Below are 20,914 nucleotides of genomic sequence, written 5' to 3'. Positions count from 1 at the left end.
ATGACAAACCCTGTCATGAATCAACCCTGTAATGATCAACCCTGTCATGAATAAACCCTGTCATGATCAACCCTGTCATTAATAAACCCTGTCATTAATAAACCCTGTCATTAATAAACCCTGTCATGATCAACCCTGTCATGTTCAACCCTGTCATTAATAAACCCTGTCATGATCAACCCTGTCATTAATCAACCCTGTCATTAATAAACCCTGTCATTAATAAACCCTGTCATGATCAACCCTGTCATTAATAAACCCTGTCATTAATAAACCCTGTCATGATCAACCCTGTCATTAATAAACCCTGTTATTAATAAACCCTGTCATTAATAAACACTGTCATTAATCAACCCTGTCATGTTCAACCCTGTCATGGTCAACCATCATAATGGTTGTTTGCCACGCTGTAGTAGAGAGAACAGTCTGTGACTGGGGTGTCTGGGGTCTTTGACAATTTTTTGGCCTTCCTCTGACACCGCCTGGTGTAGAAGTCCTGGATGGCAGGCAGCTTGGTCCCGGTGATTTACTGGGCCGTTCGCACTACCCACTGTCGCGCCTTGCAGTCAGAGGCCAAGCAGTTGCCGTACCAGGCAGTGATGCAGCCAGTCAGGATACTCTCGATGTTGCAGCTGTAGAACCTTTTGAGGATCTGAGGACGCATGCCAAAAAATGTTTGTCTCCTGAGGGGGAATAGGTTTTGTTGTACAGCCCCGGCGATGAGAATGGGGGCGTGCTCGGTCCTCCTTTTCCTGTAGTCCACAATCATCTCCTTAGTCTTGGTTACGCTGAGGGATCGGTTGTTATTCTGGCACCACCCAGCCAGGTCTCTGACCTCCTCCCTATAGGCTGTCTCATCGTTGTCTGTGATCAGGCTTACCACTGTTTTGTCATCTGCAAACTTAATGATGGTTTTGGAGTCGTGCCTGGCCACAAGCCCTTAACCAACAATGCAGTTAAGAAAAATACTTGTAAAGTACAAAAAAGTCCCTGGTCTCTGACCTCCTCCCTGTAGGCTTTGTTGTTGTTGTCAGTGATCAGGCCTGATGACACTGTTCAATGATGGCGTTGTAGTCGTGTCTGGCCATGCAGTCATGAGTGAACAGGGAGTACAGGAGGGGGCTGAGCATGCACCCCTGAGGGGCTCCCCGTGATGAGGATCAGCGTGGCAGATGTGTCGTTACACCACCTGGTGGCCGGTCTGGAAGTCCAGGATCCAGTTACCAGGTTCCTAAGCTTAGAGATGAGCTTTGAGGGCACTATGGTGTTGAAAGCGGAGCTGTAGTCAATGAATAGCATTCTCACGTAGGTGTTCCTTTTGTCCAGGTGGGAAAGGGCAGTGTGGAGTGCAATAAAGATAGCATCATCTGTGGATCTCTTTGGGCGGTATGCAAATTTGAGTGGGTCTAGGGTTTCTTGGATAATGGTGATGATATGAGCCGTGACCAGCCTTTCAAAGCACTTCATGGGCTACGTACGTGAGTGCTACGGGTCTGTAGTCATTTAGGCAGGTTGCCTTAGTGTTCTTGGGCACAGAGACTATGGTGGTGTGCTTGAAACATGTTGGTATTACAGACTCAATCAGGGACATGTTGAAAATGTCAGTGAAGACACCTGCCAGTTGGTCACCGCATGCCTGGAGCACACGTCCTTGTAGTCCGTCTGGCCCTGCGGCCTTGTGAATGTTGACCTCTTTAAGGTATTACTCACATCGGCTACGGAGAGCGTGATCACACAGTTGCCTGAAATAGCTCTCATGCATGCCTCAGTGTTGCTTGCCTCGAAGCGAGCATAGAAGTGATTTAGCTCGTCTGGTAGGCTCGTGTCTCTGGGCAGCACGCGGCTGTGCTTCCTTTGTAGTCTGTAATAGTATGCAAGCCCTGCCACATAAGTCCAGCATCAGAGCTGGTGTAGTACAATTTAATTTTAGCAACAGGGTCTATTTAACTCCATGAAGGATGAACTGGCCTCTCTGGAACTGGGAGACGACCTCAAGCCCCTGATAACGATGGAAATCTGGATTGACAACCGCCTTCGAGAATGTGTGAGACAGGGTCTTTAAAAAATATTGTTTTTATTTCTTTAAAAAAAATTACCTCCTTTTTCTCCCCAATTTCGTGGTATCAAATTGTTAGTAGCTACTATCTTGTCTCATCGCTACAACTCCTGTACGGGCTCGGGAGAGACGAAGGTTGAAAGTCATGCGTCCTCCGATACACAACCCAACCAAGCCGCACTGCTTCTTAACACAGCGCCCATCCAACCCGGAAGCCAATGTGTTGGAGGAAACACTGTGCATCTGGCAACCTTGGTTAGCATGCATTGTGCCCGGCCCCGCCACAGGAGTCGCTGGTGCGCGATGAGACAAGGATATACCTACCGGCCAAACCCTCCCTAACCCGGACGACGCTATGCCAATTGTGCGTCGCCCCACGGATCTCCTGGTTGCGGCCGGAGACGACAGAGCCTGGGCGCGAACCCAGAGTCTCTGGTGGCACAGCTGGCGGTGCAGTACAGCACCCTTAACCACTGCGACACCCTTAACCACTGAGCACCCCAAGCCTTCCGACATTACGGAGCCCATGCAGCTGTGACGCACACGCCTGAACCCACAGGAACGTGACAGGCGCATGCGCAAACTGCTGCCTCTACTGCGTAGGTCTTGGCCATCTCCGTGCTACATGCCCAGAGCTGACGGGGAAATCTGCCAGGGCTCGCCAGGACAAGGAGAGACCCTGCTTTTTCACCCCGGCTACCCAGTCACTGTCTAGGACATCCGTCAGTTCCAGATTCAAGCCTTCGTGGCCACGGATAATGTGTTCATTGATCAAGACTTCAAACGATCAAAATAAAGTCGCACACTCCATATATATAAACTCCCAGCAATTGAATGGGTATTTACCAATGTTTTCAGCATCACTGTACCTCCCTCAGGGTCATAATGTCATAATACTTGAACCAGGTTATGTAGACAAACAAGTGCAATTAGTGACAATAGTAAGGTGGCAAAATCATCAACATACATTATTGTTGGACATAAAGTGGGGCAAAAAGTATTTAGTCAGCCACCAATTGTGCAAGTTCTCCCACTTAAAAAGATGAGAGGCCTGTAATTTTCATCATAGGTACACTTCAACTAAGACAGACAAAATTAGAAAAAAATCCAGAAAATCACATTGTAGGATTTTTTAACGAATTTATTTGCAAATTATGGTGGAAAATAAGTATTTGGTCAATAACAAAATTTTATCTCAATACTTTGTTATATACCCTTTGTTGGCAATGACAGAGGTCAAACGTTTCCTATAAACCTTGTGAAGACTTTCACACACTGTTGCTGGTATTTTGGCCCATTCCTCCATGCAGATCTCCTCTAGAGCAGTGATGTTTTGGGGCTGTTGCTGTGCTGGGCAACACAGACTTTCAACTCCCATCAAAGATTTTCTATGGGGTTTAGATCTGAAGACTGGCTAGGCCACTCCAGGACCTGTGATGGGATGAAATGGGATTTTAGCTTCTAAAATGTGAGATGTGTGTTTTCATAAGATGGAGTTGCTCAATCAGTGGCTCAGACCCATTCAGACCCTGTGAAGGGACATGGGCTCTAAAACTATTCAAACACGCCGTTCTCTCCCTTCCTATATAAGCCCTTTACGACAATAGAACTTCCGGTTCCGGGGATGTAGGACGACGGTCCAACGTCAGAATGGTTCAGATTATAACTACAGAACGAAGCCAACATTTGAACTCTTATTTACTACAGAAGTGATACCTCCTAGCCGTTGAGTTAGCAACCGCAGCTACAAACGCAGGTTAGGAAGGAACAGACAGAGTATCCCGTCTACCACACAACAACGTTACTACAACGTATCCAATTGACCACCAGAGACATTCTTCAGAGGACTCGGTTGGGCAACACGGCCTTCCATCTACCACCAGCTCAGAGTAAATATTTATTGCATTTTCCTTTTCCAAATGGACGGTAAGTTAGAATGCATAAGATACTGTATTTACGATAGCACAGCTTCACCTTTGTTTCTCAGTCTTCCCGCTCCTTCACTCAACCCAGCCCCTTTTCCTTTGTTACAAGCTGTCATATCTGTACCGCCCCGCTAGGGACATTTTCCTTTATGACGTAATTTGTAATCAAGTTATGATTTAATTATGTGTATGTGTAATTCTGTGTGATGAGTTAGGTATTTAGTAAATAAATAATTAAACCCAATTTTGTATTGCTGATTCAAATTGTTAGCCAGGGATTTACTAAGAATTTACAACTTTCAAATGAAACTGAATTAAGGTGACGATTGATATTGACTGCTATTGATGTAAAATATTACTAGGTCTTTAAGAGTTTATTCGGAAGATAACTGCTCTATAAATATTATTTTGTGGTGCCCCGACTCTCTAGTTAATTACATTTACATGATTAGCTCAATCAGGTAATAGTAATTACGGAGAAATGATTTGATAGAATAGCATGTCATATCACTTAATCCGGCATAGCCAAAGACACGACAGGATTGAGGTCAGGGCTTTGTGATGGCCACTCCAATACCTTGACTTTGTTGTCCTTAAGCCATTTTGCCACAACTTTGGAAGTATCCTTGGGGTCATTGTCCATTTGGAAGACCCATTTGCGACCAAGCTTTAACTTCCTGTGATGTCTTGAGATGTTGCTTCAATATATCCCACATAATTTCCCTCCCTCATGATGCCCTTTATTTTGTGAAGTGCACCAGTCCCTCCTGCAGCAAAGCACCCCCACAACATGATGCTGCCATCCCCATGCTTCACGGTTGGGATTTTATTCTTAGGCTTGCAAGCCTCCCCCTTTTCCTCCAAACATAATGATGGTCAACATGGCTAAACAGTTCTATTTGTGTGTCATCAGACCAGAGCACATTTTTCCAAAAAGCAGGTTTGTCCCCATGTGGAGTTGCAAACCGTAGTCTTGTCTTTTTTATGGCGGTTCTGGAGCAGTAGCATCTTCCGTCCTGAGCGGTCTTTCAGATTATGTCGATATAGGACTTGTTTTACTGTGGATATAGATACTTTTGTACCTGTTAACTCCAGCATCTTCACAATGTCCTTTGCTGTTGTTCTGGGATTGATTTGCACTTTTCGCACCAAAGTATGTTCATCTCTAGGAGACAGAACGTGTCTCCTTCCTGAGCGGTATGACGGCTGCGTGTTCCCATGGTGTTTATACTTGCGTACTATTGTTTGACGTGATGAACGTGGTACCTTAGGGCGTTTGTAAATTGCTCCCAAGGACGAACCAGACTTGTGGAGGTCTACCATTTTCTTTCTGAGGTCTTGGCTGATTTTTTTTGTTGATTTTCCCATTATGTCAAGCAAAGAGGTACTGAGTTTGAAGGTAGACCTTGAAATACATCCACAGGTACACCTCCAATTGACTCAAATTATGTCAATTAGCCTATCAGAAGCTTCTAAAGATATTATGAATTATAAGTGAAATAAACTGTCTGTAAACAATTGTTGGAAAAATACATGTGTCATGCACACAGTAGATCTTCTAACCGACTTCCCAAAACTATAGTTTGTTAACAAGAAATTTGTGGAGTGGATGAAAAACTAGTTTTAATGACTCCAACCTAAGTGTATGTAAACTTCCGACTTCAACTGTACATACACTTATAAATAATCATACATACATATATATACCAGTCAAAGTTTGGACACACCTACTCATTCAAGGGTTTTTATTAATTTTTACTACTTTATACATTGTAGAATAAAAGAGAACACATGAAAACTATGAAATAACACATTTAGTAGCCAAAAAGTGCGAAACAAATCAAACTGTGGTCCTTCTGTAGCTCAGTTGGTAGAGCATGGCGCTTGTAACGCCAGGGTAGTGGGTTCGATCCCGGGACCACCCATACGTAGAATGTATGCACACATGACTGTAAGTTGCTTTGGATAAAAGCGTCTGCTAAATGGCATATATTATATTATTATATATTATTATTATATTATTATTATATTATATTATTATAAAATATTTTTATATTTGAAATTCTTCAAAGTAACCACCCTTTGCCTTGATGACAGCTTCGCACACTCTTGGCATTCTCTCAACCAGCTTCATGAGGATGTCACCTGGAATGTATTTCAATTAACAGGTGTGCCTTGTTAAAGTTAATTTGTGGAATGTATTTCCTTCTTACTGCGTTTGAGCCAATCAGTTGTATTGTGACAAGGTAGGGGGGGGGGGTATACAGAAGAGAGCTAAATGATAGTCCATCATTACTTTAAGATGTGATATACAGAAGAGCTCAATGATAGTCCATCATTACTTTAAGATGTGATATACAGAAGACAGCTAAATGATAGTCCATCATTACTTTAAGATGTGATATACAGAAGAGCTAAATGATAGTCCATCATTACTTTAAGATGTGATATACAGAAGACAGCTAAATGATAGTCCATCATTACTTTAAGATGTGATATACAGAAGAGCTAAATGATAGTCCATCATTACTTTAAGATGTGATATACAGAAGAGCTAAATGATAGTCCATCATTACTTTAAGATGTGATATACAGAAGAGCTAAATGATAGTCCATCATTACTTTAAGATGTGATATACAGAAGAGCTAAATCATAGTCCATCATTACTTTAAGATGTGATATACAGAAGACAGCTTGATAGTCCATCATTACTTTAAGATGTGAATACAGAAGAGCTAAATCATAGTCCATCATTACTTTAAGATGTGATATACAAAGACAGCTAAATGATAGTCCATCATTACTTTAAGATGTCCTCTGAACACTTACAAAAGAGTGAAGTCAGAACAAAACCTCTGTATTCTTTCAGGTCCATCTAACACTACACAGATTGAATAAGAAAAGCTTGATGATGAGTTGGTTATTTGAATCAACTGTGCTCTTGGGCACAAACCAAACCCTCACCCAGAAAACACATCCACAAACACAATCCTTTATAATACATGCAGGAGGGAAAACACTGGAAAGTCAAGACACATTCAGAGTCTCTGGGAACTACTGACCCATCATTAATTGGGCCTTCATCTGTCCTCTGTTCCACTGTTCAGTCTATATCTGTCCTATGTCCTACTGTTCAGCAGCCTACATCTGTCCTATGTCCCACTGCTCAGCCTACATTCGTATCTCCTGTGTGTATTATCTCATGTCTTTTCATGTGTCTTAACTGGGTAAAACTCTTTCCACACTGGGAGCAGTGATGAGGCTTCTCTCCCATGTGCGTCCTCTCATGTCTTCTCAGGTCCCTAACCAGGCAAAACTCTTTTCACATTGGGAGCAGTGGTATGGCTTCTCTCCTGTGTGTATTCTCTCATGCTGGTTCAGTTGTCCTTTCAGCTTAAAACTCTTTCCACACTGGGAGCAGTGATGAGGCTTATTTCCTGTGTGTGTCCTCTCATGTCTTTTCAGGCTCGCTAACAAGAAAAAAAACTCTTTCCACACTGTGAGCAGTGGAAATGCTTCTCTAGCTTCTCCCCTGTGTGTATTCTCTCATGCACTTTCAGGTATTCTTTAAGGTTAAAACTCTTTCCACACTGGGGGCAGTGATGAGTCTTATTTCCTGTGTGTGTCCTCTCATGTCTTTTCAGGCTCGCTAACAAGGAAAAACTCTTTCCACACTGGGAGCATTGGAAAGGTTTATCGCCTGTGTGTGTCCTCTCATGTCTTTTCAGGCACCCTGATGAGGAAAAGCTCTTTACACAAAGGGAGCAGGGGTAAGGCTTGTCCCTTGTATGCAGTATCTTATGCTCTTTCAGACTTCCTAACTGGGTAAATCTCTTTCCACACTGGGAGCAGTAGTAAGGCTTCTCTCCTGTGTGTATTCTCTCATGTATTTTCAGGCTCCCTAACTCGGTAAAACTGTTTTCACACTGGGAGCAGTGGTAAGGCTTCTCCGCTGTGTGCAAAGTCTTGTGGCCTTTCAGGTCCCACAACTGGTTAAAACCTTTTCCACAGTGGGAGCAGTGGTACGGCTTTTCTCCTGTATGTATTCTCTCATGCCGCTTCAAGTTTCCTAACTGGTTAAAACCTTTTTCACACTTGGAGCAGTGGTATGGCTTTTCTCCTGTATGTATTCTCTCGTGTGTTTTCAGGTCCCCTAACTGGTTAAAACCCTTTCCACAGTGGGAGCATTGGAAAGGCTTCTCCCCTGTGTGTATTCTCTCATGTCGTTTCAGGTCCCTTAACTGTTTAAAAATCATTCCACAGTGGGAGCAGTGGTGTCGTCTTGCTGGTTTGGACGTCTCTGGTTCCTCTGAGTCTGGTCTTTCTCCTGCAAAATACATAGTGTTTATTTAAATAGAGACCTGAATGAAACCTCCACAACTATCTTGCGAGGAGGTTGAATTCAAATCAGATCCCTCAATATTATTATTTGACCATGCTGGTCACCCTCAGAGCCTGGTTCCTCTCTAGGTTTCTTCCTAGGTTCCGGCCTTTCTAGGGAGTTTTTCTAGCCACCGTGCTTCTACATCTGCATTGCTTGCTGTTTGGGGTTTTAGGCTGGGTTTCTGTATAGCATTTTGTGACATCGGCTGATGTAAAAAGGCTTTATAAATAAATGTGATTGAATAACCTGAGGCCAGATTACAAAAAAAAAATCTAATTTAAAAAAATCTTGGTGTAATTTGAATAAGTAGGAGTCATTTTGTACTTTTCCAAAAGCTGAAGGTTGACTGAAAATGACTTGCATTGCAACAGGAAGGACGAGAGGAATCATGGCATTGACAAACTATATTTAGTGGAGCCAAATCTTTTGCCCATTCCAACTCTTGTGGAGCTGTGGCAGTAATGAGCTGTGTAGTAGCCTGTATTATGGTTATCTGTAGTAATGTAAGCCCCAAGGGTGAGCTGTGTAGTAGCCCTATCTGATAGGGCCATGGTCTATGTGGTTATCTGTGGTAGTAATGAGCTGTGTAGTAGCCCTATGTGGTTATCTGTGGTAGTATTTTTTTTATTTTAGCTGTATTTAACCAGGCAAGTCAGTTAAGAACATATTCTTATTTTCAATGAGCTGTGTACCCTGGGAACAGTGGTGTTAACTGCTGTTCAGGGTGCAGAACGACAGTAATGAGCTGTGTAGTAGCCCTATGTGGTTATCTGTGGTAGTAATGAGCTGTGTAGTAGCCCTATGTGGTTATCTGTGGTAGTAATGAGCTGTGTAGTAGCCCTATGTGGTTATCTGTGGTAGTAATGAGCTGTGTAGTAGCCCTGTGGTTATCTGTGGTAGTAATGAGCTGTGTAGTAGCCCTGTGGTTATCTGTGGTAGTAATGAGCTGTGTAGTAGCCCTATTCTGATTATCTGTGGTAGTAATGAGCTGTGTAGTAGCCCTATCTGTGGTAGTAATGAGCTGTGTAGTAGCCCTATGTGGTTATCTGTGGTAGTAATGAGCTGTAGCCCTATCTGTAGTAATGAGCTGTGTAGTAGCCCTATCTGTGTGAGCTGTGTAGTAGCCCTATCTGTGGTAGTAATGAGCTGTGTAGTAGCCCTATCTGTGGTAGTAATGAGCTGTGTAGTAGCCCTATTCTGATTATCTGTGGTAGTAATGAGCTGTGTAGTAGCCCTATGTGGTTATCTGTGTAGTAATGAGCTGTGTAGTAGCCCTATGTGGTTATCTGTGGTAGTAATGAGCTGTGTAGTAGCCCTATCTGTGGTATCTGTGGTAGTAATGAGCTGTGTAGTAGCCCTATGTGGTTATCTGTGGTAGTAATGAGCTGTGTAGTAGCCCTATCTGTTATCTGTGGTAGTAATGAGCTGTGTAGTAGCCCTATATCTGTGGTAGTAATGAGCTGTGTAGTAGCCCTGTGGTAGTATCTATCTGTGGTAGTAATGAGCTGTGTGGTTAGTAGCCCCTATCTGTGGTAGTAATGAGCTGTGTAGTAGCCCTATCTGTGGTAGTAATGAGCCCTATCTGTGGTAGTAATGAGCTGTGTAGTAGCCCTATCTGTTATCTGTGGTAGTAATGAGCTGTGTAGTAGCCCTATCTGTGGTAGTAATGTGTAGCTGTGTAGTAGCCCTATCTGTGGTAGTAATGAGCTGTGTAGTAGCCCTATCTGTGGTAGTAATGAGCTGTGTAGTAGCCCCCATCTGTGGTAGTAATGAGCTGTGTAGTAGCCCTATCTGTGGTATCTGTGGTAGCCCTATCTGTAATGAGCTGTGTAGTAGCCCTATCTGTGGTAGTAATGAGCTGTGTAGTAGCCCCTATATCTGATTATCTAATAGACCATCTGTGGTAGTAATGAGCAACCCTATCTGTGGTAGTAATGAGCTTTAGCCTTTCTGTGGTAGTAATGAGCTCCTCATTGAATTTTCCCATCTTGGTATTGTTTTCTCAATCTCTGTGGTACTTCTTGTGAGATTTGTCATTCTGAATATATATATATTTATGTGTGTTTGACAAATAGCATAGAATCAGACTTTCCAAAATTATTCACATTTTAAAAGCTGCAACATTAGGATTTTAAACACTTCATTAGAACAGTTTGGAAAATACTCGTCATAACTTGAATTTTTGTCTTAATGCTGTTATGATATTTAAATTAGTGGTTTTTTTTTGTCTTTTGGTTCCAATTGGGGGCGGGGCTTGCATGCATAATTTCTGTCTTGATAACGCTTTGTTATAAAGGTTTGTTCAAATTTCTCATGTGATTTTTTTATATCTTGCTATTGTTCCTTCTCTCTCTCATTATTACTTGAGGGTTCCCATGTTTTAGGTTATTCAGAAACAACGTCTAACTTTCTGATAAAGCCTAGAACCCTGTTAGATGTATTCATTGTTTGATCATGAAATAGCGCGGCACGACAAATCTAACCGGCATTAAACTGAGTGTCTTAATAGACCAAGTCGTATCACCGCCCCCAGGTGGTGAAGGTAGGAAACAACACATCCACTCCGCTGAGCCTCAACACTGGATCAAATGGAGAAAAATAGAACGTGTGAGCAATAAGACACCCGAGTGTCCACTATAAAAATAGACTTCAACTATTGGCCCAGATCATCCAATGTTTGTATACATCTTTGCAAATCTGGAACTGATTTACATAAGCATTCAGACCCTTTACTCAGTACTTGATAAAGCAGACTCACTCTACCCCTGATACCAAGGTCATTTTTGTTAAATTCGGCAGGTAGCCCACAGTGGGGCTGTTAGATGATTGGACCAGTAACCGAAAGGTTGCAAGATCAAATCCCTGAGCAGACAAGGTCAAAATCTGTCGTTCTGCCACTGAACAAGGCAGTTAACCCACTGTTCCTAGGCCGCCATTGAGAATAGCACTTTGTTCTTAACTGACTAAAAACAACTTAACGCACTAAAAAGGTGCGAAAATGAACTAAACGATTTGGTATCTTTTTGATTATGGAAGATTGAATAAGCGTACGTGAAACTGTTTGCTTGGAATAATTTGTAGCTGTCGTTTCTATCTGCGCATTAGAGAACCCTCGACTCAGTTTCCCTCCCAGAAAACACACGCTACCGTAAAGTGTTGTCTACCCACTTAAGAAAATTCAGGCAGAAACAGATGCATGGGTGGCTTGACCACCTTTTGCGAATTATGGCTCATTTGACCAAATCAAATTGATTTATATAGCTCTTCTTACATCAGCTGATATCTCAAAGTGATGTACAGAAACCCAGCATAAAACCCCAAACAGCAAGCAATGCAGGTGTAGAAGCACGAAGCACTTGACCGCAGTCTTTAACACTGCACATTAGTTCAATAGTTAAAACAACTACAGAGTTTGTTCCACTGTTTTTAAAACAGCACTTACTGGTGTTAATCAGATCTCCAGTCTCCTCCAATGTGACAGTAATCTCCCCCTCCTTCATTCCCTCTTTCACTCTTAAAGATTCTTCCTCTTCTTTCACTTCTTCCTCTTTCAATGTAAATTCTTCCTCTTTAACTGTAACAGCCTCATCCTCTACTTCTTGTTTAACTGTGACAGCCTCCTCTTCCTCCTCCTCTTTCACGGGAGCTTCTTTCTCCTCTTCTTTAGCAGGGAGGGAGAAGCTTAGTGAACTCATGGTCGAGGATGTTAGCAAGCTAGTTAGCATTTGCCTAATGTTACCTAGCTAGATAGCTAACAACGTAAATAGTAAATTAAATAGAGTAATTAGTAAATACGCAGACAGTGTGTTTAAAACACTGAGGTTAATGTACACAAAAATGTCCGAAAGGCTTCAATGTTTTAGTTTTATGTTGGCTAGCACGCTACCGAGGTGGATGAATTGTTGTTGTTGAAAAAACATCCCGTCCACTACATTATACGTCACGCAAGAAGCATCACCTGAAAAACTTATCGCCACCTGCTGACTGGAGTGGGTAACACAGTTGAACAAAAACAATATTCTGGAAAACGTTTAAAAAATAATTGTTAAATAATAATGGTTAAATAACCAGTTCTCTTACTTCTTACATATATTAATTTACTCTACGCAAATGTAGAGGCTGAATAGGGATTTGTACATTATGAATAAACCCTGTTAGGAATCAAATAAATCAAATGTATTTATAAAGCCCTTCGTACATTTACATTTACATTTAAGTCATTTAGCAGACGCTCTTATCCAGAGCGACTTACAAATTGGACATCAGCTGATATCTCAAAGTGCTGTACAGAAACCCAGCCTAAAACCCCAAACAGCAAGCAATGCAGGTGTAGAAGCACGGTGGCTAGGAAAAACTCCCTAGAAAGGCCAAAACCTAGGAAGAAACCTAGAGAGGAACCAGGCTATGTGGGGTGGCCAGTCCTCTTCTGGCTGTGCCGGGTGGAGATTATAACAGAACATGGCCAAGATGTTCAAATGTTCATAAATGACCAGCATGGTCCAATAATAGTAAGGCAGAACAGTTTAAATTGGAGCAGCAGCATGGCCAGGTGGACTGGGGACAGCAAGGAGTCATCGTGTCAGGTAGTCCTGGGGCATGGTCCTAGGGCTCAGGTCCTCCGGGAGAGAGAAAGAGAGAATTAGAGAGAGCACACTGAAATTCACACAGGACACCGAATAGGACAGGAGAAGTACTCCAGATATAACAAACTGACCCTAGCCCCCCGACACAAACTACTGCAGCATAAATACTGGAGGCTGAGACAGGAGGGGTCAGGAGACACTGTGGCCCCATCTGGGCCACCACATTATTCAACTGACTTTGCCTTTCAACAGCTTGGAAAATTCCAGAAAATTATGTCATGGCTTTAGAAGCTTCTGATAGGCTAATTGACATAATTTGAGTCAGTGGAGGTGTACCTGTGGATGTATTTCCTTCGAGTACTTCCGGGTTGGAGCGGCGGTCGCATCGCACTTCGCTCCGCAGGTAGTATAACTTTTCATTACATTTCATTATAGTACAACGGTTGATTTGTCTAATCTTAGCAATTTCTTCTTAGCTAGCTACATAGCCGTCCTTGTATCAGAGATAATTGCATAATTATGTTTAGGTAAACCCTAACGTGGCCTTCACTGCTCTATTCGCCCAGCAGCTAGCCAGCTAGCAAACGTAGCAAACGCCCACAGATTAGCAGCACTGTGGTGCTATTACACTATTACCTCAGCTGAACGACTTGATTAGTTTAGTGTTAGCTAGCTACATAGCTGTCTTTGTATCCAAGATAATTGTGTAGTTTAGAGTGTGTAGTCTTGGGTGATTATCTTAATTTACCGAGGTTAGCTAGCCAGCTATTTGTCGTCCTTAACGTAGGAGGCTCTGCTAGGCTAGCCAGCAGCTAACAGCTAGCCAACGTCTACTGAATAGTACTCAACAACCCGACCGCACTCACAGGTAGTATCACATTTTCATTTCATTTCATTACAGTACAACGGTTTGATTTGTTTGATCGTAGCTAGCCAAGCATGGCTAGCTACATAGCGCGTCTTTGGTATCAAAGTATAACTGTGTAGTCTAGAGCGATTTTCTGGGTTAGCTAGCCGGCTATTGTCGTTCTTCTTAACGCAACGTAACGCAAACAACACCGCTGGCTAGCCAGCTGGCCTCCGAATAGCAGCACTGCAGAAACTATTACACTCAACGGAACGACTTGATTAGTGTAGTGTCAACAACGCAGCCACTGCCAGCTAGCCTACTTCAGCAGTACTGTATCATTTTAATCATTTTAGTCAATAAGATTCTTGCTACGTAGTTTAACTTTCTGAACATTCGAGACGTGTAGTCCACTTGTCATTCCAATCTCCTTTGCATTAGCGTAGCTCTTCTGTAGCCTGTCAACTATGTGTCTGTCTATCCCTGTTCTCTCCTCTGCACAGACCATACAAACGCTCCACACCGCGTGGCCGCGCCGTCCACTCTAATCTGGGTGGTCCCAGCGCGCATCGCCCACGTGGAGTTCCAGGTCTCCGGTAGCCTCTGGAACTGCCGATCTGCGGCCAACAAGGCAGAGTTCATCTCAGCCTATGCCTCCCCTCCAGTCCCTCGACTTCTTGGTCCTTCTGTAGCTCAGTTGGTAGAGCATGGCGCTTGTAGCGCCAGGGTAGTGGGTTCGATCCCGGGACCACCCATACGTAGAATGTATGCACACATGACTGTAAGTCGCTTTGGATAAGCGTCTGCTAAATGGCATATATTATTGGCACTGACGGAAACATGGATCACCACAGACAACATTGCTACTCCTACTGCTCTCTCTTCGTCCGCCCACGTGTTCCCACACCCGAGAGCTTCTGGTCAGCGGGGTGGTGGCACCGGGATCCTCATCTCTCCCAAGTGGTCATTCTTCTTTCCCCTCACCCATCTGTCTATCAGCCTCCTTTGAATTCCATGCTGTCACAGTTACCAGCCCTTTCAAGCTTAACATCCTTATCATTTATCGCCCTCCAGGTTCCCTTCAGAGAGTTCATCAATGAGCTTGATACCTTGATAAGCTCGCTTTCCTGAGGACGGCTCACCTCTCACAGTGCTGTACGACTTTAACCTCCCCACGTCTACCTTTTGACTCATTCTCTCTGCCTCCTTCTTTCCACTCCTCTCCTCTTTGACCTCACCCTCTCACCTTCCCCCTACTCAAGGCAGGCAATGCGCTCGACTATCTCATCTTTACTAGATGCTGTTCTTCCACTAACCTCATTGCAACTCCTCAAGTCTCCAGAGCCACTACCTTGTATCCTTTTCCCTCTCGCTCTCATCTAACACCTCACTGCCCCTACTCGGATGGTATCGCGCCGTCCCAACCTTAGCCTTCTTTCCCCGCTACTCTCTCCTCTTCCATCCTATCATCTCTTCCCCTCTGCCATACCTTCTCAACCTATCTCCTGATTCTGCCTCCCTCAACCCTCCTCTCCTCCCTTTCTGCATCCTTTGACTCTCTATGTCCCCTATACTCCAGGCCGGCGCGGTCCTCCCCTCCCCGCCCGTGGCTCCGACTTGACTCATTATGAGCTCACAGAAAAGGGCTCCGGTGCTGAGGGAAATGGAGGAAAACTCGCCTCCCTGCGGACCTGGCATCCTTTCACTCCCTCCTCTCTACATTTTCCTCCTCTGTCTCTGCTGCTAAAGCCATTTTCTACCACTCTAAATTCCAAGCATCTGCCTCTAACCCTAGGAAGCTCTTTTTGCCACCTTCTCCTCACTCCTGAATCCCCCCTCCTCTGCAGATGACTTCGTCAACCATTTTCAAAAGAAGGTCGACGACATCCGATCCTCGTTTGCTAATCAAACGGCACCGCTGGTTTCTGCTCACACTGCCCTACCCTGTGCTCTGACCTCTTTCTCCAGATGAAATCTCGCGTCTTGGTGACGGCCGCCGCCCAAAACCTGCCCGCTTGACCCCTATCCCCTCCTCCCTTCTCCAGACCATTTCCGGAGACCTTCCCCCCTACCTCACCTCGCTCATCAACTCATCCCTGACCGCTGGCTACGTCCCTTCCGTCCTCAAGAGAGCGAGAGTTGCACCCCCTTCTGAAAAAACCTACACTCGATCCCTCCGATGTCAACAACTACAGACCAGTATCCCTTCTTTCTTTTCTCTCCAAACTCTTGAACGTGCCGTCCCCTTGGCCCAGCTCTCCCGCTATATCTCTCTGAATGACCTTCTTGATCCAAAATCAGTCAGGTTTCAAGACTAGTCATTCAACTGAGACTGCTCTTCTCTGTATCACGGAGGCGCTCCGCACCGCTAAAGCTAACTCTCTCTCCTCTGCTCTCATCCTTCTTCTAGACCTATCGGCTGCCTTCGATACTGTGAACCATCAGATCCTCCTCTCCACCCTCTCCGAGTTGGGCATCTCCTCGGCGCGGCCCACGCTTGGATTGCGTCCTACCTGACAGGTCGCTCCTACCAGGTGGGCGTGGCGAGAATCTGTCTCTCACCACGCGCTCACCACTGGTGTCCCCCAGGGCTCTGTTCTAGGCCTCTCCTATTCTCGCTATACACCAAGTCACTTGGCTCTGTCATAACCTCACATGGTCTCTCCTATCATTGCTATGCAGACGACACACAATTAATCTTCTCCTTTCCCCTTCTGACCAGGTGGCAATCGCATCTCTGCATGTCTGGCAGACATATCAGTGTGGATGACGGATCACCACCTCAAGCTGAACCTCGGCAAGACGGAGTTGCTCTTCTCCTCCCGGGGAAGGACTGCCCGTTCCATGATCTCGCCATCACGGTTGACAACTCCATTGTGTCCTCCTCCCAGAGCGCTAGAACCTGGCGTGATCCTGGACAACACCCTGTCGTTCTCAAGCTAACATCAAGGCGGTGTCCCGTTCCTGTAGGTTCATGCTCTACAAACATCCGCATCCACCCTGCCTCACACAGGAAGCGGCGCAGGTCCTAATCCAGGCACTGTCATCTCCGTCTGGACTACTGCAACTCGCTGTTGGCTGGGCTCCCTGCCTGTGCCATTAAACCCTACAACTCATCCAGAGCCGCAGCCCGTCTGGTGTTCAACCTTCCCAAGTTCTCTCACGTCACCCCGCCTCCTCCGCTCTCTCCACTGGCTTCAGTTGAAGCTCGCATCTGCTACAAGACCATGGTGCTTTTGCCCTGCGGAGCTGTGAGGGAACGGCACCTCAGTACCTCCAGGCTCTGATCAGGCCCTACACCCAAACAAGGGCACTGCGTTCATCCAACTCTGGCCTGCTCGCCTCCCTACCACTGAGGAAGTACAGTTCCCACTCAGCCCAGTCAAAACTGTTCGCTGCTCTGGCCCCCAATGGTGGAACAAACTCCCTCACGACGCCAGGACAGCGGAGCTCAATCACCACCTTCCGGAGACACCTGAAACCCTCACCTCTATAAGGAATACCTAGGATAGGATAAGTAATCCTTCTCACCCCCCTCTTAAGATTTAGATGCACTATTGTAAAGTGACTATTCTACTGGATGTCATAAGGAGTGAATGCACCAATTTGTAAGTCGCTCTGGATAAGAGTGTCTGCTAAATGACTTAAATGTAAATGTAAATGTAAATGTGAGGGAATCAACCCTGTTAGGAATCAACCTGTTAGCTTAACCCCAACCGTAACCCCATAACCCCAACCCTAGCCTAGCTAATGTTAGCCACAACAAATAGAAATTCGTAACATATGATATGAAAAGGAGTGTCTCGGCTTTACACATAATTTCAATGAAAATTACAATTGAACCAAAAGTGGAATAGACGTTGAATTGACGTCTGTGCCCAGTGGGTTGCTAGTTATAAATATCTTTGATAGTCTAGTGTCTGGCTACCAAAGCAAGCCAGCTAGCAACTAGTAAAGTAAATATGACATTAAATGGGACAACCAACCATATCCGAGAAGTGCGTCTAAAACACAGCGGCAAATATACACAGAAAGCGCTAGCCATTTCCTGCAGTCATTTATGCTGCAATTATTTATTTATTTCAATTTATCAGAATTTCATTGTAAATAAAGGCTCATTCAAACATCCCGACAAAACTCTGGTGTTTCTGCATGTCAAACAGTTTTGTTATATGTCTTCTGTATATAGAGTGTAATAAACAAAAACCCCAAAACGTGTCTTCTTTTTTTGTTGCCCATAAACCATGAATGTGAGATGTGGAGACTTTTGTGAGATGTGAGACAAAGTACATTTGTTTTGAGATGACCATGAATCACTTCCTGTGTGACCCTGATTTAACCCCTTTGCAGTAAAAAAGGTTAAGAGCTTCAATGTTTCGGCTATGTTGGTTACCAAGGTAACCGACACGCTGTTGTTGAGGAAGAGTTCCGTCCACTAGATTATACGTCACACTGGCCACACCATTCACTACCGACTGAAGTTGGTAATGCGCTGAACGAGGACACTCGAACATTCCTGACTTGCTGATTAGTTGAACGCAAGTTTCCTAGTTCCGACTGGCACGTGAACGTGGTAAAAAAAAAATCTTTATTTTATTTTTTTATTTTCAGACAAAACTTATATTTTTCATGTATTTTTACTTTAAAAACTATATGGATACGTACAAAGAGAAGCATGTGTTGATCAGAACAGATTTTTAATGAGCACGTTTTTAAAACATAGGCTACTATACTACACATCTGCATTTAGGATATCAATAATCAAACAGATCATCTCACAATATGCAGCTGGATCTATACTATACTGCTCCTACATAGTGTAACAATACATCATGTATATAATGAACAGACTAGGTCTATACTGCTCCTACATGGTGTAACAATACATCATGTAGATGTATATAATGAACAGACTAGGTCTATACTGCTCCTACATGGTGTAACAATACATCATGTAGATGTATATAATGAACAGACTAGGTCTATACTGCTCCTACATGGTGTAACAATACATCATGTAGATGTATATACGAACAGACGAGGTCTATACTGCTCCTACATGGTGTAACAATACACTCAATATATAACAGACTAGGTCTATACTACATGGTGTAACAATACATCATGTAGATGTATATACGAACAGACTAGGTCTATACTGCTCCTACATGGTGTAACAATACATCATGTATATATGAACAGACTAGGGTCTATACTGCTCTACATGGTGTAACAATACATCATGTAGATGTATATAATGAACAGACTAGGTCTATACTGCTCCTACATGGTGTAACAATACATCATGTAGATGTATATAATGAACAGACTAGGTCTATACTGCTCCTACATGGTGTAACAATACATCATGTAGATGTATATAATGAACAGACTAGGTCTATACTGCTCCTACATGGTGTAACAATACATCATGTAGATGTATATAATGAACAGACTAGGTCTATACTGCTCCTACATGGTGTAACATCATGTAGATGTATATAATGAACAGACTAGGTCTATACTGCTCCTACATGGTGTAACAATACATCATGTAGATGTATATAATGAACAGACTAGGTCTATACTGCTCCTACATGGTGTAACAATACATCATGTAGATGTATATAATGAACAGACTAGGTCTATACTGCTCCTACATGGTGTAACAATACATCATGTAGATGTATATAATGAACAGACTAGGTCTATACTGCTCCTACATGGTGTAACAATACATCATGTAGATTTATAATGAACAGACTAGGTCTATACTGCTCCTACATGGTGTAACAATACATCATGTAGATGTATATAATGAACAGACTAGGTCTATACTGGCATGGTGTAACAATACATCATGTAGATGTATATAATGAACAGACTAGGTCTATACTGCTCCTACATGGTGTACAATACATCATGTATGCATATATGAACAGACTAGGTCTATACTGCTCCTACATGGTGTAACAATACATCATGTATATATAATGAACAGACTAGGTCTATACTGCTCCTACATGGTGTAACAATACATCATGTAGATGTATATAATGAACAGACTAGGTCTATACTGCTCCTACATGGTGTAACAATACATCATGTATATAATGAACAGACTAGGGTATACTGCTCCTACATGGTGTAACAATACATCATGTAGATGTATATAATGAACAGACTAGGTCTATACTGCTCCTGCATGGTGTAACAATACATGATGTAGATGTATATAATGAACAGACTAGGTCTATACTTGCTCCTACATGGTGTAACAATACATCATGTAGATGTGTGTAATGAACAAAGACTAGGTCTATACCCATGTGGTAACAATACATCATGTAGATGTATATAATGAACAGACTAGGTCTATACTGCTCCTACATGGTGTAACAATACATCATGTATAGGGTAGCCCAGACTAGGTCTATACTGCTCCTACATGGTAACAATACATCATGTAGATGTATAAATGACCAGACTAGGTGTATACTGCTCCTACATGGTGTAACAATATATCATGTAGATGTATAGAACAGACTAGGTCTATACTGCTCCTATATGGTGTAACAATACATCATGTAGATGGTATATAATGGGTAACCAGTATATAATGAACTAGGTCTATACTGCTCCTACATGGTGTAACAATACATCATGTAGATGTATATAATGAACAGACTAGGTCTATACTGCTCCTGCATGGTGTAACAATACATCAGTATGTATATAATGAACAGACTAGGTCTATACTGCAGGGTAGCCATCATGTATATAATGAACAGACTAGGTCTATACTGCTCCTACATGGTAACAATACATCATATGTAGAGACTAGGTCTATACTGTGTATATAATGAACAGACTAGGTCTATACTGTTCTACATGGTGTAACAATACATCATGTAGATGTATATAATGAACAGACTAGGATACTGCACATGGTGTAACAATACATTAGATGTATATAATGAACAGATTAGGTCTACTGCTCCTACATGGTGTAACAATACATTATGTATATAATGAACAGACTAGGGCTAGCCCTACATGGTGTAAATAATACATCATGTAGATGTATATAATGAACAGACTAGGTCTATACTGCCCAT

At 43.2% G+C, this 20,914-nt stretch overlaps 1 long non-coding RNA gene and 1 pseudogene across 3 annotated transcripts; one reads left to right on the top strand and one right to left on the bottom strand.

Moving 5' to 3' along the window:
- Positions 1–6,884: 6,884 nt before the first annotated feature.
- On the bottom strand, positions 6,885–13,137 carry LOC127922686 (gastrula zinc finger protein XlCGF26.1-like; annotated as a pseudogene).
- Positions 13,138–18,620: 5,483 nt separating this feature from the next.
- Positions 18,621–20,494, top strand: LOC127922688 (uncharacterized). Of its 3 annotated transcripts, none has more exons than XR_008111926.1 (3): positions 18,621–18,776; positions 19,067–19,502; positions 20,425–20,494. It is a non-coding gene; the product is annotated as an uncharacterized LOC127922688 (long non-coding RNA). The 3 variants fall into 3 exon arrangements; XR_008111925.1 differs by lacking the exon at positions 20,425–20,494 and adding an exon at positions 19,803–19,917; XR_008111927.1 differs by lacking the exon at positions 20,425–20,494 and adding an exon at positions 19,564–19,633.
- Positions 20,495–20,914: the final 420 nt, after the last annotated feature.

Source organism: Oncorhynchus keta, unplaced genomic scaffold (genome assembly GCF_023373465.1).
Source record: "Oncorhynchus keta strain PuntledgeMale-10-30-2019 unplaced genomic scaffold, Oket_V2 Un_contig_26750_pilon_pilon, whole genome shotgun sequence".
Lineage (NCBI taxonomy): Eukaryota > Metazoa > Chordata > Actinopteri > Salmoniformes > Salmonidae > Oncorhynchus > Oncorhynchus keta.
The sequence above is the reverse complement of the archived record's forward strand: the minus strand, read 5'-3'. Positions and strand labels throughout refer to the sequence as shown.